Source organism: Pogona vitticeps, chromosome 2 (genome assembly GCF_051106095.1).
Source record: "Pogona vitticeps strain Pit_001003342236 chromosome 2, PviZW2.1, whole genome shotgun sequence".
Lineage (NCBI taxonomy): Eukaryota > Metazoa > Chordata > Lepidosauria > Squamata > Agamidae > Pogona > Pogona vitticeps.
Window position 1 is genome coordinate 7,557,415 of NC_135784.1, and position 16,841 is coordinate 7,574,255.

General features: G+C 44.5%; 3 protein-coding genes across 11 annotated transcripts in view; 2 read left to right on the forward strand and 1 right to left on the reverse strand.

The window, feature by feature from the left end:
- Positions 1-16,841, reverse strand: part of LOC110070683 (uncharacterized) — a 394,582-nt gene that overhangs the window by 52,822 nt on the left and 324,919 nt on the right. The gene's annotated exons all lie outside the window — the stretch shown is intronic.
- Positions 1-16,841, forward strand: part of LOC144583007 (uncharacterized) — a 62,256-nt gene that overhangs the window by 4,842 nt on the left and 40,573 nt on the right. For all 8 annotated transcript variants that reach the window (XM_078387703.1, XM_078387709.1, XM_078387697.1 and 5 more), the window contains exon 2: positions 3,910-4,000. The gene's annotated coding sequence lies outside the window, so the exon portion shown is untranslated. The remainder of the gene's footprint in view (positions 1-3,909; positions 4,001-16,841) is intronic.
- The window catches only part of LOC110082656 (uncharacterized), a 41,419-nt gene that overhangs the window by 4,815 nt on the left and 19,763 nt on the right, over positions 1-16,841 (forward strand). Inside the window, exons 2-3 of one of the 2 annotated variants that reach the window (XR_012083004.2) lie at positions 3,910-4,000; positions 11,038-11,467. The gene's annotated coding sequence lies outside the window, so the exon portion shown is untranslated. Of the gene's footprint in view, positions 1-3,909; positions 4,001-11,037; positions 11,468-16,841 lie in introns of those variants that run through there. The other variant, XM_078387890.1, reaches the window with a different exon arrangement.

Genomic DNA, 16,841 nt, shown 5'->3' on the forward strand with positions numbered 1-16,841 from the left:
GCTTACTGAACTTGGTGCCACTAGATCAAAGGGCCCCAACCTTGGGCCTCCAGATGTTATTGGACTTCAACCCCCAGAAATCCTGGCTAGTAGAGGTGGTGGTGAAGGCTTCTGGGAGTTGTAGTCCAAGAACGTCTGGAGGCCCAAGGTTGGGGACCACTGCACTCAACAGAGGCAACTGCTTGCTCCACTTTGAAGCTAGGCTGTGGTATATCGGCTGACCGCGAATATCCGGTGTACCAGGTGGGGCGCCCTGTTGCTCATGGGTGGGCATGTGGCCTTCATGCTAATGCTTCCCCCAGTGGCCCTTGCAGGAGAGCAGCACCCCTTCCCTGTGGGGAAGCCGCCATGTGGCAGCCAGCCCGGGAAGTGGCTTTTTCCAGGAGAAGGGAGAAGGCTGACGGAAGACACTTTGGCGGGGATGATCCCATGGCTGGCGTTGCCTCTTTCTCCCCTTCTGCCACGCCTTCCTGGAAGGCCAAGCCACCCTCCCGGAACATTAGAAGTTCCACAGATGAGCAGCAGCGCCCCATCCGGCCCACCTTTCCCACCCGGGAAGAGTCGGTCAGGCAGGAAGCAGGAGAATCGCGTGTGTGCTCCCACCTGGCCACTTGCCCTGGGTGGGGCGGCGCCAAGCCCAGTGGCCTGCTGTCGGTACTTCCCAGGCTGGCTGCCCCACGGCAGCTTCTCTGTAGGGAAGGGGCGCTGCTCTCCTGCAAGGGGCGCTGGGGGAAGGGTTAGCAAGAAGGTCACATGCCCCCCTGCAAGAGCGACAGTCCACCCGCAAGTGCGACATGCCCCCCGTGCGGGGGGGGGCAAGGTGGAGTCCTGTGTCCGTGGCCCAGTTCCAGCAAACCACCTGAGTTAGAGTATGCAAGGGGGAGGGGGGAACTCTTAGAAAACCGATTGCCCCTTGCCTGGTCTACCCTATAGAATGCATGCTGAATAACCCCCTTGACCAACTTGTCAGCCAATGAGGAGTTTTCTGTACCTTTATTTCCTTGTGGTTAAAAGGCATAAAAGTGCTTTGCCTTTTGGGTCAGTGTCCCTCGTGCCTGGGGGACCCAAGGGGCCCCTCGAAATAAACAGCACTTGTTCTCTCTCTTGAGTCTGTGTAGAGTCAAACCTCATGCTTGCATGTACAAGAGTGTTTTAACACTCCCAGATTAATTACAGTGGTGCCTCGCACAACGATTGCTTCATACAACGATGAATTCACACAGCGATGGGTTTTTTTGAGGAATTTCCCCCATCGTTTAACGATGTTCTCTATGGGGGAATTTCACTTAACGATGTCCCTTTTTGCTCATTTAAAAGTGTCTTAAAATGTTTGAAACCTGTTTTAAATGCTTGGATTCCATAGTGCCCCTTGTGAAACATGTGCAAACTTAATTTGGTTTTGTTCTGAGTCTTCATTAACTTTTGGTGATTTTTTTATTTTCCCCATTTAAATCAATTGAATGGACAGTTCAATGCATTTAAATAGTGAAAACAAAAAATCACCAAAAATTAACGAAGACTCAGAGCAACACCAAATTAAGTTTGCATAGGGTTCAGGAGGTGGGCTAACGATTGCAAGCATTTAAAACATGTTCCAAACATTGTAAGACCCTTAAAAATGAGCGAAAAGGGACATCAGAAAGGACTTCAAAAGCACTGAAGCCAGCTTCAGTGCTTTTGAAGCTCTTCCGTTTTTGCTCATTTTTAAGGGTCTTACAATGTTTGGAACACATTTTAAATGCGTGCAATCGTTAGCCCACCTCCTGAACCCTATGCAAACTTAATTTGGTGTTGTTCTGAGTCGTCCTTAATTTTTAGTGATTTTCTGAATTTTCTCTCATTGGAATGCATTGGAAGGAAAGTTCAATGCATTCCAATGAGAGAAAATTCAAAAAATCACCAAAAATTAAGGACGACTCAGAACAACACCAAATTAAGTCTGCATAGGGTTCAGGAGGTGGGCTAACGATTGCAAGCATTTAAAACCTGTTCCAAACATTTTAAGGCACTTTTAAATGAGCGAAAACTGACATCGGAAAGGACTCTTTGATCTCCGTTTTCCTGCTTTTGAAGCTCTTTCCGATGTCCGTTTTCGCTCATTTAAAAGTGCCTTACAATGTTTGGAACAGGTTTTAAATGCTTGCAATCGTAAACCCACCTCCTGAACCCTACGCAAACTTAATTTGGTGTTGTTCTGAGTCGTCGTTAAATTTTGGTGATTTTTTTAATTTTCTCTCATTGGAATGCATTGGACGGAAAGTTCAATGCATTCCAATGAGAGAAAATCTGAAAAATCACCAAAAATTAACGACGACTCAGAACAACACCAAATTAAGTTTGCATAGGGTTCAGGAGGTGGGCTAACATTGTAAGGCACTTTTACAGGAGCGAAAAAGGACTTCGCAAAGCCATTGAAATGTATTGAGTCGGCTTCAATACATTCCAATGGAGGAAACATTGCTTCACTCAACGTTTCCTATGGGTTTTTTCACTTAAAGACGGCAATCCGTTCCAATTGGAACGGATTAACCGGTTTTCAATGCATTCCTATGGGAAATGGTGTTTCACAGAACGATGTTTCACACAACGTTGATTTTTTTGGAACCAATTAACATAGTTGTGTGAGGCACCACTGTATATCTGGCTCACACTACCCAAAACAACCTGAATGGCAAATGATTGGGTTCAAGAGTTGGTGAGATGCCCCTCCTTCCCCTCCATTCTCCTCTTTCTTTCCCTCCTCTCCCCTCCCCACTGTTCCTTGGTTAGCAACCCTTCCCTTCTCCTTTTCTTGCTCTCCGAAGAACGAACACACACACACACACACACACAGGTGTCAAGTGTTTATGTAACCGGCTAGCACGTTTGGGGGAGAAATGACAGAACGAAGCTATTCAGGTGAAGAGATACCATTCCATGTCACCAGAATTGATCATTTTGCATTCTGACACAACAATTTCTGTAGCAAAAGGGAGGCCGTGGTCATTCATTTCTGAAGACGAGTTGCTGCCTGTTTCTGTCAGCCTTTAGGCCAGATGAAGGAAAGGGAGGTCAGCCTCGAGAAAGCTGATTTCTCAAACGCTTGTCTGCTCTGTGGCTGTTTCTGCTTTTTTAAACCAGCACTTCTACACACTCTGCCTGTTGCCTTTTAAAACCGTAAGGCATTTTTTTAACATTCTGTGTGGCCTGAGGCCCTCTGATCAGGATAAAAGGGGGCTACGAATGAGATTTCCTTAATTCTGAAGAAAGAAACAGGTATGTTTGCTTAGCCCGGTTGATTAGGGACGACAAAGAAACCAAGGGCCTAAGGCTGCACAGAATGTTTAAAAACAGGAACAATGCTGAGCTGGAGAAGTTTAGTTTGTTGCCTTCAAAACATGCTGAAGTGGCTGATGGGCAGCCGGAGCCTGATGAACAATTAATTAACACTGAGGTTGTAAACTCTGAAAATAGGGCACAGAAAAGTGACCCTCTCTGCAGAATCAAAGGGACCCGACACTCTGGTTTGCCTTCCTCCCCAGTGAAACATCTCGGGTTGTGTTGGGCTGCAAAGGGACTTTCGTACGGGGCATTTGCCCAGGAATCCCATTTGGATTTGAAACAAAAGCATCAGCTTGTTCGAAAGCCTTACCGAGAAAAGGTTGTTTGCGTTAGCCCATGCTGCAGCTTTTTCTGGCCACCTTGCCCTCCAAAAGACTACTCATTTCTACTGGCACAGTGTTTCAAAATGAGTCAGATGTTATTGGGGCAGCTGTCCTGTTTGTCAGAAAACTGGACATGCGACTCATGTTACTGAAGCTGAATTTCAGAATGTTCCTGTTATTTCCTTACCGTTTTAAAAAAATGCAGTTGGACATTGTGGGGCCTTTTCCACCCAGTAAGACTGTGTTTTCTCCTTCCGACTTCCAGTGGCCTTTCCGGAGGTGACCCCTGTATTGACCCCAACAAGAGCTTGAGATCTCTGCACAAGGACCTCTAACTGGGAAAGAGGTCTCTCCAGGTAAGGATCCCATTGCCTCTTGTGGCCAGACTGTGAAGGATGACAGTATACCCGAAGAGGAATTTTTTTTGACTACAGTAATAAAAACTCAAAACTTCTAGCTAGGGTAGCTCAAACTAAAAGACTAAAAACGCCAGGTCAGTACAAAATAAGACTGCCCTCATCCATGATGTAATTCTGGATGAGGGTGCTGACCTGGCGTGCATTACTGAGACCTGGGTGGGAGAGGAAGGTGGTGTCCCCCTCTCCCAGCTGTGTCCTCCTGGGTACTCAGTCCAGCACCAGTGTCACTCGGAGGGTCGGGGAGGGGGAGTTGCTATAGTCTATAGGAGTTCTATCTCCTTGACCAGGCTTCCTATCCCTTTGAGAGGAGGTCTTGAGGGCCTGTATTGTGTGTTGGGCTCACGAGACAGATTAGGGATTCTGTTGGTGTACCGCCCACCCTGCTGCGTACCAACAGTCTCCCTACCTGAGCTGGCGGAGGTCATCTCGGACCTGGTGTTGAGGATTCCCAGGCTGTTGGTGCTGGGAGACTTCAACATCCATGCCGAGGCTGCCTTGACTGGGGCGGCTCAGGACTTCATGGCCGCCATGACAACCATGGGGCTATCTCAATGTGTCATCGGCCCGACACATGAGAAGGGCCATACCTTGGACCTGGTTTTCTCAACGGGACTGGAAGGTGGTGGTTTGGATGTGGAGGGGCTGGTTGTGACCCCATTGTCATGGTCAGACCACTTCCTGGTCAAGTTCAGTCTATTAGCTTCTTCTTCCCTCTGCAAGGGTGGGGGATCGATTAAGATGATCTGCCCCCGGAGACTAATGGATCCGGATGGTTTCCTGAATGCTCTGGGGGATTATCCGTCTGATATGGTCGGCGCTCCTGTCGAAGCTCAGGTCACCCTATGGAATAGGGAGATGACCCGGGCGGTTGACACGATTGCGCCTAAGCGCCCTCTCCCTGCTCGCCGAGCCCAGACTGCTCCTTGGTATACTTCTGAACTGCGGACGATGAAGCGAGAGGGGAGACGGCTGGAGCGCAGGTGGAGGAAGTCCCGCTGGGAATCCGATCGAACATGACTTAGAGCCCATTATCGGGCCTATTTCGTGGCAATACGGCTGGCGAAATGGCAATATTTCTCCAGCCGCATTGCTTCCTCAGAATGTCGTCCAGCAGAGCTGTTTCGGGTGGTCCGGGAATCTTCTTCAACCGGGAAATCCGGTGGAGGTCCCGGACTGCTCATCAGCTCGCTGTGACGAGTTTGCTATTCATTTTGAGGAAAAAATCGCTCAGATTCGCAGTGGGCTGGACTCCACTGTTACTGCAAAATCGGAAGATGTGTCCAGTGTGCCGTGCTTAGGTCAAAGTTTAATGGATGAGTTTCAATTGTTGAGACCCGAGGATGTGGACAAGGTGCTTGGATCTGTCCGTTCTACCACCACGCTGCTCGACCCTTGCCCATCTTGGCTAATTGGAAGTTCTGCCAGGGGGGTTCGCACCTGGGTCCAGGAGGCCGTGAACGCCTCTTTGAGAGAGGGAGTGGTCCCTACCGCCTTGAAAGAGGCGGTAATTCGACCACTCCTTAAAAAGCCTAACCTGGACCCAAGGCTGGTGGTTAACTACCGACCAGTGGCGAACCTCCCTTATTTGGCCAAGGTGTTGGAGCGGGTTGTGGCCGGGCAACTCCAGGTGCTGTTGGATGAAACGGATTTTCTGGATCCATTTCAATCAGGTTTCAGGCCGGGTTTTGGTACAGAGACTGCCTTGGTCGCCCTGTACGATGACCTTTGCCGGGAGAGAGACAGGGGGAGTGTGACCCTGTTGATACTCCTGGACCTCTCAGCGGCTTTCGACGCCATCGAACATGGTGTCCTTCTGGATAGGCTGGCTGGGTTAGGACTTGGGGGCACTGTTTTACGGTGGTTCTGCTCCTTCCTGGCTGACCATGTCCAGAGGGTGGTGCTGGGGGACAGTTGCTCTGCCCCATGGCATTTATGTCATGGGGTTCCTCAGGGCTCGATACTGTCCCCCATGCTGTTTAACATCTACATGAAACCGCTGGGAGAGGTCATCAGGAGGTTTGGGCTGAGGAGTCAGCAATATGCTGACAACACTCAGCTCTACCTCTCATTTTCCACCAATCCAGGTGAGGCGGTTTCTGTGCTGAACTCGTGTCTGGACCTGATAATGGACTGGATGAGGGTTAATAAATTGAAACTCAATCCAGACAAGACGGAAGTGCTGTTAGTGGGTGCTTCGCCGGACAGGTTGGAGGGCCATTTCCCTGCCCTGAATGGGTTTACACTCCCCCTAAGGGACAGGGTCTGCAGCCTGGGGGTGCTCCTGGACCCCAGTCTAACTTTGGAAGCCCAGGTGGACTCGGTGGCCAGAGGCGCCTTCCTTCAGCTGCGGAAATTATACCAGCTGTGGCCCTACCTGGACGAGCGGAGTCTCATGACAGTTACACACGCACTGGTAACATCTCGTATAGATTATTGCAATGCACTCTACGTGGGGCTGCCTTTGAAGATGGTCCGGCGACTGCAACTGGTCCAGAATCGAGCTGCGCGGCTGGTGAGTGGTGGAGCCGCTAGAGATCACATCAAGCCGATTCTGTTCAATTTACATTGGTTACCAGTTGCTGCCCGGGCCCAATTCAAAGTGCTTGTTTTGACATATAAAGCCCTAAATGGCTTGGGCCCTGGATACCTGAAGGACCGCCTCCTTCCATATGAGCCTACCCGGCAGTTAAGATCTAGCCAGGGGGCCTTTTTGAAAGAGCCATCCCTCAAAGAGGTAAGAGGGATGGCTTGTAGACAAAGGGCCTTCTCGGCAGCTGCCCCTAGACTATGGAACGCCCTCCCAACTGAAATTCGTCTGGCGCCGACGTTGATGACATTTCGGTGCCAGGTCAAAACCTTCCTGTTCCAGAAGGCTTTTAATTGAAATAACAACTGTGGGTCCTGATGATGGCAATTTTAATTGTATTTTAATTGTATTTTAATCATTTTATTGTATTGAATTTTAATTATTGTAAGCCGCCCAGAGACCTCTGGGTAGAGTGGGCGGCATATTAATTAATTAATTAATTAAATAATTAAATAATTAAACAAACAAACAAACAAATAAATAAATAAATAAAAACCACAATTGGTGTAATTGCAGCCTAATGAAGGAAAAAATAATAATATTACAAGAATTTTACCAAAATTTATACAAAGGTAATAATATATTGAAAGAAGATATAGAAAATTATAATAATAAAAATGTAAAAAGCAAGCTATTAGAGAATGATAAAAGAGAATTAGAAAAAGGATGAAGAGATTATAGAGATTATTAACAAATAAATGTTAAAACTCCAGGCTTTGATGGAATGGGATCAGAATATTATAAAGCTTTTAAATCAATACTGATCCCCAAGTTAAAAATACTTTATAATGGAATATTGGAAGGAGAGAAAATACCAGATTCTTGGAAATATTCATTAACAACTCTTATTCAAAAACCCAATAAAATCTGACAGATCCACATTCATATAGACTTACTGCATTATTAAATCAAGATGCAAAGATATTTACTGCAATCTTAGCAAATGGAATGAATAAGTTTATTACAAAATATATTAAAGAGGATCAAAATGGGTTTTTAAAGGGTTAGGGTTAGAGTTAGGAGATCTTTTGGAATTCGACCATCAGCCACTCTTACGACATGCCCAAGCCCATGTAGATGTCATTTTTCCTGTAATGTATACATGCTAAAAATTCCAGCTTGTTCTAGGACTACTCTATTTGGAACTTTGTCCTGCCAGGTGATACCAAAAATCTGTTGGAGACAAGGCATATGGAACGTGTTCAGCTTCCTCTCCTGCTGTGCACAAACAGTCCAGGACTCACTGCAGTACTCACTGCTCAGGACACAGGCTCTATAGACCTGGATCTTGGTCTATGCCGCCAGTTTCTTATTGAGCCATACTCTCTTTGTGAGTCTAGAGAACATGGTAGCTGCTTTCCCAATGCGTTTATCCAGCTCGACATCTAGGGAGAGAGTGTCAGAGATTCTTGAGCCAAGGTACACAAAATCATGAACAACTTCCAATTCTTGTGTGGAGAAAAGATGGTAATAGAGGGAGCTGAGTCCATGCCCTGGGCCATGACTTGTTTTTTCTTCAGGCTGATTGTTTGTCCAAAGTCTTGGCAGGCCTTGCTAAAATGATTCATGAGTTGTTGGAGGTCTTCAGCAGAATGGGCAACGACAGGTGCATCATTGGCGAAAAGGAAGTCCCGCATGCATTTCAACTGGACTTTGATCTTTGCTCTTTGGTCTTTGCTGTCAGACGTCTCTTCATGCATCCTAAAATAGCATTGGCTTTTTTTTTCGAGACACATCACACTGTTAGCTTTTGACATAACACGGTGGCTTTTAAGTTAAATTGAAGCGAGATATAAGGATGGGGCAAAACAAATAGTACCTAATGGGTATACATATAGGATATTGGTATAGGCATGATAGAAAATGTGGAGATAGAAATGGCTAAATGTATAAAGAATATCTTTATAAAATGCTTTAGATAACATTTATTATGTGTTAGGAAACTATTATTGGTATAAAATACAAAGTCTGTCGGTTAAATCACCCCAAAATTATATAGATTTGGAACAGGAATTATTTTTATTAGGTATATTTCTAGAGGATTTTGAGAACATTGTATACATACATAAGCCCATCTCCTGCTTGGCTTACCTGAGCATGGTGTCAGCTGCCTGGCGCCAAATACCCCAAGTGCCGCAAAATTGCTGGTTCAGTTGTGTACTCAGGTAAGACTGTTCTCTCTCTCTCTCTCTCTCTCTCTCTCTCTCTCTCTCTCTCTCTCTCTCTCTCTCTCTCTCTCTCTCTCTCTCTCTCTCTCTCTCTCTCTCTCTCTCTCTCTCTCATTTTTGGCTATCTGTGCAATACAACAGCATTGCAAGGAACATGGTATCATAAGAGCTCGTCTTTGCTAAAATTATGATATTTTGTGTATTTGTCATGGGGCAGACCTGCAGGAGGACTGGGGTGTCAGGGTTTGGGAGCAGACCGTGGGGTCCCTGTTGTCCTCTGCTGCCTCCTCGCCGTCTTCTCCTTTGCATTAGCCATGGCCTGAAGCTCTCACCAGCCCCTGGACAGACAATTCATAATCTGCAAATGCCCATCACCTTGTGGTTTATAATTAACTACAGTTCTCATTGTGACATGAAGCACTGATGTCTAAAATCTTGTTATATTTTATATTGTTATTATATATGTTGGAAGCTGCCCAGAGTAGTCAATTGACTAGATGGGCGGAGTATAAACGCAATAAATAAATAAATAAATAAATAAATAAATAAATAAATAAATAAATAAATAAATAAATAAATAAATAAATAAATAAATAAATAAATAAATAAATAAATAGAGAAAAATATTATGATAGTAGCCAATATTGTGTCCTAAAATACACACATGTACGGTTTAAATGTTTAAAATATATATATAGATTTTGAAGAGAGAACTAAGAAGAAACCAAGATACAAAAGATAAATAATTATAAGCAACTCATGTAACACGATGTTTAACAAGCACGAGTTGAATGTCGATTAATAAAATGTGTTTTTTTTATAAAAAAATAAGAACTCACACTGGGGAGAAACCATATGAATTTATGGAATGTGGAAAGCTTCAGTCAGAACAGTCACACTTTAGCTCACATAAAAAAAAATCATATGGGGTAGAAACCATATAATTGTGTGGAATGCGGAAAGAGCATCACCAAGTGCAGTGGCCTTACTCTATGTGAAAAAGCGCACCTATGAGCCAAACCACACAAGGTAAATGAAATGCGCAAAGAGCTACTGTGCTAGTGGGAACTGTATTAAACGTCATAGAAGTAACTCAGTGGTCTGGGAACAGGGGTAAATTACCCCAAATGGGGTAAAAATGAAAATCCTGGGGGTAATGAGCAAAGCCTACCTTGGAGGATTTTGAGCATAACCTTGTTAGCGTGTGAAATGAGTGCAATTGTACAGTAGTTGGAGCATTCTTTGGCACTTCCCTTCTTTGGGATTGGGATGTAGACTGATCTTTTCCTACCCTTTGGCCTCTGTTGAGTTTTCCATTGATGATGATAAAAAAAGTGCACTGGTCTTTGATGTTGGGCTGTGGCACCAGGGTGGGTCACATGATCTTTAGCCACAGCCACCTAGAGTGGTCGTAATTGACCAGATAGGTGAGATATATATAAAATAATTAAATAAAAATTGTGACTTTTTGCAAACCACGCACAGAATGATTAAAGTGGTAGGAAAAGCCCCCCCCAATTGCTAGCACCACTCTGACAACCATTGATGATGATTACATCCTCTGCGAGCTAGCAAAAATTTAATGCAACTTGCTAGGCACATTGGACACCTTACTACTCATTATACCACTGCTTCTTAACCTTGGGTTACTCAGGAGTTTTGGACTGCAACTCCCAGAAGTCTTCACCTCCAGCTGTCCTGACTGGGGTTTCTGGGAGTTGCAGTTCAAAAGCATCTGAGTAACAAAGGTTAAGAACCACTGCCCTATACCACCCCATGGCTGGAATGCAATGTGTTTCAGGAAAAATAGTGCACATCTTTATAAAATTTGGTGCATCCTGCTAGTTCAGTACATAGCCTGGCAGCCATTGATACTTATGATATATCCTGCTAGTTCAGTACACAGCCTTTGTAGATTAAATAATATTTTGAATTCAAATAATGTATGATTTCCTTACTTTCAAATCAAGGGGGTAATGTCGGCGTATATAAATTTTTGGGAGGTAAAAGGTAAAAAAGTTCCCTGACCCCTGGAGTAACTGGTTAACTCAAGTATATGGAAAGTGGTCGTGTTTTGGTTTGTGGATTGTGGGAAGGCATTCAGTTAAGGAGAAGCCATGTTTGATTTCTAAAGAGTTAGAGAGGATCAGAATCCTTGGTCTGAAGAATGATGTCACCTTCCTTTTCCTCTTTGGGTTGAATCTGGATGGAAAAAATAGGAGGCAAGATAGATACCTATCTGGCCGGAGAGCCATTTTCAGCAGAGAAAGGGGGTAGAAGCAGAGGAAACAGAGATGGCCATGACCAAAGACACAATCCATATAGTTTCTCCTAAAGGCCAAATGGAGGATGCAACAAATGATGGAGAGTTTCGGGGACCTGAGAATTCTTCAAGCTGGGCAAGGGACCAAGATTGACCAACATCTGGAAGAACCTGCCAGACCCCTGCTGCCATTACCACTACAGCTGGCATTTGGAGACTGGGACCAGTTAAACCGAATGGAACCATGGAACGACAGCCATGAGAACCTGTTTGTTACTCAAGAGTGGAACCCCTTTGCCCTGTTGGGTAGGAAGGAGACGGACAACATCGATGTAAATTGTTATATTGGAGTTCCTAAAATAAATGTTAATGCATTGCAACTTGAACCAGTATCTGTGCCTGACAATATTAAACCCAAAGTAGAGGGTGCACCAAGTAACCCCAAACCCTCACCCTCACAGGGGGCTGCTTTTTTCTAGTGCAGGGTTCTGAAAATTATGTCCACTGCAAGTGTACAAGGTACACAAAAACAAGACAATACAAAAGGAATTGAAGGAAAATGAATGAATTTCTGACAAATGCAAAGCAATGGCGAGATTAAAAACTGCAAAGTAGAGTAAATGATATTAAGATCATAGAAAAGTGAAGCTGGAAGGGGCCTGCAAGGCCATCAAGTCCAACCCCTTGCTCAGTGCAGGAATACAATAAAAGCATATCTGCCAGGTGAAGATCTATTTTTTTCTTGAATGCCTCAAGCGTTGGAGCATTCACCAGCTCCCAAAGTCATTAGTTCCACTGCCGTAGTGCTCTAACAGTTAAGACGTTTTTCCTGATTTTCAACTGCAATCTGACTTCCTTTATCTTGAGCCCATTGTTTGGTGTCCTGCACTCTGGACTGATTAAGAACAGATCTTGTCCCTCCTCTTTATGACAGCCTTTCAAAAAATTGAAAAGTTCTATCATAGACATTAATAAAAAATACTGAAGAGCAGTAGGCCCAGGACTCAGCCTTTGGGTACTCTACTTGTTACCTCCTGGCAGTTAGAGAAGGAACCATTAATAATCACATTCTGAGTATGATTCTGTAGCCAATTGTGTATCCACCTGACACTTGATCTATCCAGCCCACACCTAGTTATCTTGCTAATCAGGATATCATGGGGCACTTTGTCAAAAGCTTTGCTGAACTCAAGATAGATATACTAAATCTACAGCATTCCCTCTGTCTATCAGGGAGGGGACCTGATCAAAAAACGAGTGTGACAGGATTTGTTCTTGACAGATTCGTGTTGGCTTCTAGTTATGACTGCCTTGTTTTCTAGGTGCTTGCACAATGACTGCATTACAATCTGCTCCAGAATTTTGCCAGGGATTGATTTCAGGCTGACTGGCTAGTTCCCAGGTTCCTCTTTTTTGCCCTTTTGAAAATAGGATCAACATTAGCCCTCCTCCAATCCTCTGGCACCTCCCCCATTTCCCATAATTTTAAGAAAATAACAGATAGAGGTTCTGAGAGTTCTTCAGCCAGTTCCTTCAGTCCTCTTGGATGCAGTTCATCCAGCCCTGGAGATTTGAACTCATTCAAGGTGGCAAGGTATTCCTTGACTGTTTATCTATCTCCATCTGCAATCCTGTCCCCTACACTTGCACTTCCAATTTGTTTGGAAGTCCATGGTCTGTCTTATGGGAAAAGACTGAACTAAAATAAGAATTGAGCACCTCTGCCTTTGTTCTCGGTTATCATTTTCCCATCTCCATTGTGAAGTTGTGCCACTACAGTATGTCTTTTGTTTGTCTTTTGTGACTCACGTACCCGAAGAATGCTATTTTTTTTTTTGCTTTTAGTATCCCTAGCTAACCTCAGCTCATTCTCAGCATTTTCCCTCCTAATGCTATCCCTGCATTTCCTTGTTACATGTCTGTACTCATCCTTGGTGACCTGGTCTTCTTACCAATTCCTGTACATGTCTTTTTTGTTTTTTAAGTCCTCCCTGAGCTTTTTCTGAAGCCAAACTGCCCTTCTTTTGCTGGCTTCCCCCTTTTTTTGCTTCTTGGAATTGTTTGTATTTAAACATTTAGAATCTCTTTTTTAAGAAGCTCCCATTGTTCTTGGACCCCTTTTCTTGTCAGAATCTCCTGTCATGGAACCTTACTTATTCCTTGTTCTGAGATTTTTAAAAATCACTTTTTTAATATCCAGCAGACCTGTGTGGCTACACTCTGCTTTCATTTTCTTTGAAATCACGAATTCTAGAACACATGGTCACTCTCGCCAGAGTTCCCCTTTCTGCCACTTCTCCCACCAAGTCATCTCTGTTGGTCAGAATCAAGGATAGCAAATCCTCTAGTTTCTTTCTCCACTTTTTGTATGAGATAATTATCAGCCACACAAGCCAGGAATTTCTTGGAAGGGCATACTTGGCAGAATTTTCCTCCCAACATATATCTAGATAATTGAATTCTCTCATCATTGCTACATCATGTCTCTTTGAAAATCGTGCAATTTGTTCTTCTAAACTTTTGTTGGCTTCCTCTCTTTGCTTGGCCGGTCGGTAGTAGACTCCAACTACCAAGTTCCTTTTGTTTTTTTGCCCCAACTAGATGGATCCAGATGGGGCAGCCAATCTCCTCCTCCTGTATTTCTGTGCACAAATGTGTATTTTTGACATATACTGCAACTTCACCTCCCTTTTTATTCTCTGTTCTTTTTTATCAATGTCATGATCGCCTTTGAAGCCCCTATTCCGCTGGCCATCACAAGGTTCTCGCTCTTCCTTCCTCTTCGCTTCCACCAGATATTAATACTTTAATATCAATTAAATGTTGGGATATGTGTGGTGCCAAAACATAAGTCTTTTATTCAACAAGGGAAGATAATAATCAATTATATTTTATATTTTATTGTGTTGAATTTTAATTGTTGTAAGCTGCCCAGAGACCTTTGGGTAGAGTGGGCGGCATATAAATTAAATAAATAAATAAATAAATAAATAAATAAATAAATAAATAAATAAATAAATAAATAAATTAAGACTCAGAATAAATTACAGGCTGCAAATCACTTATATTGAATCTATTAGAATATTTCTTCTTTCTTCTTTTGAAAAAACACAACCTATAAACAATAGTCAAGCCCACCACAAAAATACAACAAATGTTATGGTCAGCAAAGGACAGAAGGGACCCCCTCACCACTGCAGGAGTATACTGGATACCTTGCAGTTGTGGCCAGGTATATATTGGAGCCACAAAACGAAGCATCCACACCAGAATCAGAGAACATGAGAGACACTGCAGACTAAAACAACCAGAAAAATCTGCAGTAGGTGAACATGCCCTAAAACACACTGGACATGAAATTCTATTTCAAAATACTGAAATATTGGACAACACCAGCAATCATTATGTCAGACTGCACAGGGAAACCATTGAAATCCACAAGCACCAGCAGAACTTCAACAAAAAAGAAACAAAACTTGGCTCCCAGCTCTCAGAAATATAGCATGCAAAAGGTCAACAAACTCCGCCCAGCCACAAGGACAGGGGATTACTACACACAAAAGACCAGCTAATAACACCCATCATCCTTATCACAACAATACATCCACAAGACACACTAATCACCCATCTACAGAAAAAGACAAAAGCCCATCTCAAAGCCATAAATACTGCACTCCCAAGCCAACTACACCAGAGCACAGAGTACTGTCCTCTGAAGATGCCGGCCACAGAGACTGGCGAAACGTCAGGAAGAACAACCTTCAGAACACGGCCAGAGAGCCCAAAAAACCCACAACAACCATTAGATCCTGGCCGTGAAAGCCTTTGGGTTTGGCGTGGTTCCTGTTTCAAATCCAGACACCTCCGTAATGGTGAAGCCTCTCTGGCACTCAGGAACTCTCTGTATGCGGTCTGCCACCAGCATGGTCTTCCATTTCTCTTTCCGCCGTGTTATTTTAGCTGCTCTACAGTATTTCACCCCTCTTACTGAAGCAGCTATCGTGATGCTATTGGGTAAACCCTTTTGATAGTGCCAACAAGTTCAAGTCCAACTCTCAATCTTTTAGCAGTTTGTGCCATTAGCAGGGTAAGGCTAGGTTTTAAACTATTTTGCTTATGATAAGTCACACCTCTGCCATCCCAGTATGGCCATTTATGTTTACTTTTGGGCTTTTTTCTTATTTTATACAGGATAACCTTTTCTTTCTACCCAATAAGGTAACTTGTGCCTTTCGTTGTCTGCTTCTTTCATTGCCAACAAGACAACGTTTTCCCTTGTATAGTAGAGCTTGATCATATTCACATGGGCCACTATCCTGCCTGTCTCTCCCACCTCCTGTCTAATGGAGTTTACCTCGTTCATTTTGGAGGTTATTTTCATCAGCCCAGACATGAAAGAGATTGCTAAATCCGTCACCATCTCAGAAGCAAACCCCATGTGACACAAATAATTCAGCAGAGCACCTGCAGCGGTCTGAGTCTCAATATTTCTCAGGCTATTTGCTTCGGGACGTGTTGCACAGTCAACGATAGTATGAATCTGTTTCCCTTCTTGGTAACTCTGGGCAAGCCCAACTATGTCCAAACCAATGTGTTGGAAAGGGATAGAAATGATAGGAAAAGGGCATAGCTTTGCTTTTGATTTGTCAATGCTATTCCCTTGCCTCTGACATACGCCACACCTCTGGCAAAAATCTTTTATCTGCTTCCCCATTTCAGGCCAGTAAGTTTTGGGCTGTTCTTTGTTTAGTTTTTGTGATGCCCAAATGAGCTGAAAAGGTGTCAGCGTGTCTCCTCTCCAATATCCCCCCCCCCCGATATTTGAAAGGAATTATTAGTTGCTTGTGGTGAGTTTCCCCTCCCCTTCTGGGATTCACTAAGATTTCTCTATACAAAATGTCTTTTTCTATTAAGAACCTTTGAGCTTTGAAGAAAGTGTGAGAGAAAGTTTGAAGAGTAATGCGCTTAATTAAGACCTATAGGGAAAGAGATGGCGGTGGTCTCCTTTGTTCTCATTATCCCCTGTTAAACTTTTCGCTGTCAGGAAGGAATGTAAAGGGAAGCGAATATCCCCTTTCTCTTCATATATAGTTGTGGTGTAGTTAGTTCTACACCCTCCTTTCAGCATATATATTATACTGCATATACACAATCAAAAACGTTAAGGGTGAGGGAGGAACAGTCCCTCCCTTGACGGAAACATATCTTGCTCCTGAAGGGAAACCTCGGCCAAATCTCCACAGAGGCTTAAAATAAAGAGCCTGGACGCTCGCCTCAGTTCCTCTCCTGAAAGAAAAGCAATCAAACCCCTCCAAACTCCACCTCCTGCTCTTGGCGGTTGGTCGGTCCCTACCGCGCATGCGCACAAGGGTGTTCCTTCCCGCCCTTTTCTCCTTTCCCTCCTCCTCCCCAGGCTGGCTGTTGGAGAAGCAAGGCGGGCTCTGAAGGGGGAAGGGGCGACGTGGCCTCCGCCGGCCCTGAAGAGAAAAGTAGACACCCCCCCATCGGAGGTCGCTGGCTCCCTCCCTCCTTGACGAACCCACCCCATCCGCCCAGTCACCTGCCCCCCCAAAGAAGGAGGGGCGTCGAAAGTGAGGGGAGGGTGAGGGCCGACCTGGACCTCCATGAGCTCTACACACGCTCTTTTCCCCGCCCTCCTACCTCCCCATATGGAGGAGCCTTTGGGGGTGCGATTGTATGTAGAGGTGAGGGGACTCTGTGGCGGAGGGGAGGTTGTTTCCTGCCGTATTGGGGGGGGGG